Genomic DNA, 3,466 nt, shown 5'->3' with positions numbered 1-3,466 from the left:
GCAAACACCAGTAAGGAATCGATAAAATGAAAAGAAGGTGAAAGAGGGAAGAGCTTGGAAAAGAAGGAGAAAGAGGGAAAGAGGGAAAGAGAAGAAGAGGAAAAGAGAGAAAGAGGGAAGAGGGAAGAGAGGAAAGAAGAATAAGGAAAAGAGAAGGAAAGGGAAAGAAGAAAAAGAAAGAGAAAGAGGGAAGGAATAAACTAAGAAAGCACGAGTGAGAAATCGATAGAATAAAAAGGAGGAAGATTGAGGAGCAAACATGATAAAGAAGACTGGAAGGAACAGAAGAAAGAAGGCGTGGGACTAAAGAAATAGGAGGGAAAGGGGAAGAGAAAAGGAGTATATGAGGAGGGAAGAGCATGGAAGGAGCAGCAGAGATGAGGCAAAAACACCAGAAAGGAGAGGAAAAGGAGGAAGATAGTGAGACGGGAGACAAAGCAACAGTGGAAACAGAGGAATCAGAAGCGTGAAGGGAACAGGAGATATATAAAAAAAAAGAATCCAAGAGAATAAAAGGAGGAACTAGACAAAAAAAATGCCAAAACACCGCAGGGAGAAAAGAAAGGAAGGGGACGTAGGAATGGGAGGGATAAAAAGGGAGAGAACAGGAGTATGTGGAGAGAGCGAAGTGAGGAGGGAACAGGAGAGAAAAATAAAGCCAAAAAAAAAATGCTGGAAAAGTTGTGAGTGAAATTGGGAGGGAAGGAAGAGAGTTAACCAGACCAGGGTTTTTATATATAAATTTATTTGCCTTTTTTTTCTGTCCACAGGAAGAAAAAAAAGCGAGGAAGGTAGAGTGTGGAAGGGTAAGAGGGAGAGTGATGGAAAAGAGGGAGAAAAAGCAGAGGTGTGTTGGTGAGGGAAAGGGAGAGACTCAAGACGGAAAGGGAGAGGTGTATTGGTAGGAGGAGAAGGGAGATGGGTGGGAGGGAAGGGCAGAGAGTTGAGAGGTGGTGCGTGAGGGTAAGAGGGAGTAAGCAGTGTGTAGGAGAGAGGTGAGAGGGGGAGTGTGAGGCCAAGAGAGTGTGGAGTGTGTAGGCAGGTGTGTAGAGGTGTGTAACGAGTGTGCAGGTGTGTCGTGTGTAGATGAAATGTGTGTAACGAGTGTGCAGGTGTGTCGTGTATAGGTATGAAGTGTGTAACGAGTGTGCAGGTGTGTTGTGTTTAGGTAAGAGGTGTGTAACGAGTGTGCAGGTGTGTCGTGTGTAGGTATGAAGTGTGTAACGAGTGTGCAGGTGTGTCGTGTGTAGGTAAGAGGTGTGTAACGAGTGTGCAGGTGTGTCGTGTGTAGGTAAGAGGTGTGTAACGAGTGTGCAGGTGTGTCGTGTGTAGGTAAGAGGTGTGTAACGAGTGTGCAGGTGTGTGTGCAGGTGTGTCGGGTGTAGGTAAGAGGTGTGTAACGAGTGTGCAGGTGTGTCGTGTGTAGGTAAGAGGTGTGTAACGAGTGTGCAGGTGTGTCGTGTGTAGGTATGAAGTGTGTAACGAGTGTGCAGGTGTGTCGTGTGTAGGTAAGAGGTGTGTAACGAGTGTGCAGGTGTGTCGTGTGTAGGTAAGAGGTGTGTAACGAGTGTGCAGGTGTGTCGTGTGTAGGTAAGAGGTGTGTAACGAGTGTGCAGGTGTGTCGTGTGTAGGTAAGAGGTGAGTAACGAGTGTGCAGGTGTGTCGTGTGTAGGTAAGAGGTGTGTAACGAGTGTGCAGGTGTGTCGTGTGTAGGTAAGAGGCGTGTGTAACGAGTGTGCAGGTGTGTCGTGTGTAGGTAAGAGGTGAGTAACGAGTGTGCAGGTGTGTTGTGTTTAGGTAAGAGGTGTGTAACGAGTGTGCAGGTGTGTCGTGTGTAGGTAAGAGGTGTGTAACGAGTGTGCAGGTGTGTCGTGTGTAGGTAAGAGGTGTGTAACGAGTGTGCAGGTGTGTCGTGTGTAGGTAAGAGGTGTGTAACGAGTGTGCAGGTGTGTCGTGTGTAGGTAAGAGGTGTACGAGTGTGCAGGTGTGTCGTGTGTAGGTAAGAGGTGTGTAACGAGTGTGCAGGTGTGTAGAGGGTGCAAGTAGGAGGGAAAGAGGGAAAGGTGAGAAGGAAAGGGAGAGCGGTGAGAGGCGGAGGCGGGTAATGAGGGATCAGGAGGAAGGAAGGTCAGCGCCGCATTAAAGGACACTCGTGGTTAACGAGGGTGTTCGGGACTTACGAGAATGTACCGGATTAATGGGTGACGCTGGACGCTATCGTTAAGGGCTGTTTGGGTGTAACGAGTATATTCCAGGTAAACAAGAGCATATCAAGCTGCTGAGTTAAGCACCTTGAAAATGCTTCTGGAATAATATAGTTCATTTGGCTAAAATTAATCAACGGCATTATCGTGAAATGACGAACGAGAATCTCAAAATAAGAAAAGTTTCTCAATAGAAGTACTAACGGCTTAAAACAGTTTTCCAGACTGATGGATGTGCCATTAGCATCTCATATACTGGCAACAATTTTCTAGATGAAGGGTGACAGAGAGAGAGAGAGAGAGAGAGAGAGAGAGAGAGAGAGAGAGAGAGAGAGAGAGAGAGAGAGAGAGAGAGAGAGAGAGAGAGAGAGAGAGAGAGAGAGAGAGAGAGAGAGAGAGAGAGAGAGAGAGAGAGAGAGAGAGAAAATAAGAGTGTGTGCGAGTGAGTGTGTGTGAATGCGTGTAATTCACCACGGCCTGATCACGAGTTGGACTCGCTTTCGCCAGCAGGTACCCTCACGACGACGTGAGCAAGTGCTCATTTTGTCGATCTCTGGGTACTGCCAGGACCTCACACACCACACACCCCATCCCCCTTGCTCAAGGGGGACAGTAACCACTCCTAGTCAACGAAAAGAATCCGGCCTGTTTGACCGTGAAGCCTTGCAGCGCGGTGTTCTAACCGAGTGAGCTACCAGAGCGGTGTGTGTGTGTGTGTGTGTGTGTGTGTGTGTGTGCACTAAGTAAACTGTCCAAAAATAAGAAAATGCAAAAAGTGTAAGAAACTAATGGCTTACAAAAGCATTTCGGCTCAATGAGATAGTTCGTGATTAATGATGGGCCAACAATGAAGGATGGAGTCGGGCGTTACGAGAAAATCCCAGTAATTAACGTAAGCAGCCTCAGCCTTGGCGATCAGTTGCATGATGCTTCTTTATAGGGTTTTAAACGAGAGGCAACACCGCTGTACAGAGAAGAACGAGGAGTGACCAAATGGGAGTAAATAGCATTGAGAATAAAAGACTAAAAGAAAAGAAATAACGAAACATAACAAGAAATAACCAGAAAGATGAAAGAGTAAAAGTCAAGGCGAAAAAATGCAATAACATATGTATGATCAAAAAACATTATTATTATTATTATTATTATTATTATTATTATTATTATTATTATTATTATTATTATTGCTATGAGGGAGCCCCAAAGAAGAGTCAAGATGACTATAACCCCAAACGTGATTGGGTCTCTAAGGAGGGCCCAAC

At 45.8% G+C, this 3,466-nt stretch overlaps 1 long non-coding RNA gene across 1 annotated transcript; it reads left to right on the top strand.

Annotated features, from left to right (window-relative positions):
• Positions 1 to 1,424: 1,424 nt before the first annotated feature.
• On the top strand, positions 1,425 to 2,485 carry LOC127004775 (uncharacterized). Its single transcript, XR_007757986.1, has 3 exons — positions 1,425 to 1,638; positions 1,846 to 1,968; positions 2,007 to 2,485. It is a non-coding gene; the product is annotated as an uncharacterized LOC127004775 (long non-coding RNA).
• The last annotated feature ends 981 nt before the right edge of the window (positions 2,486 to 3,466 follow it).

Source organism: Eriocheir sinensis, chromosome 29 (genome assembly GCF_024679095.1).
Source record: "Eriocheir sinensis breed Jianghai 21 chromosome 29, ASM2467909v1, whole genome shotgun sequence".
NCBI lineage: Eukaryota > Metazoa > Arthropoda > Malacostraca > Decapoda > Varunidae > Eriocheir > Eriocheir sinensis.
The sequence above is the reverse complement of the archived record's forward strand: the minus strand, read 5'-3'. Positions and strand labels throughout refer to the sequence as shown.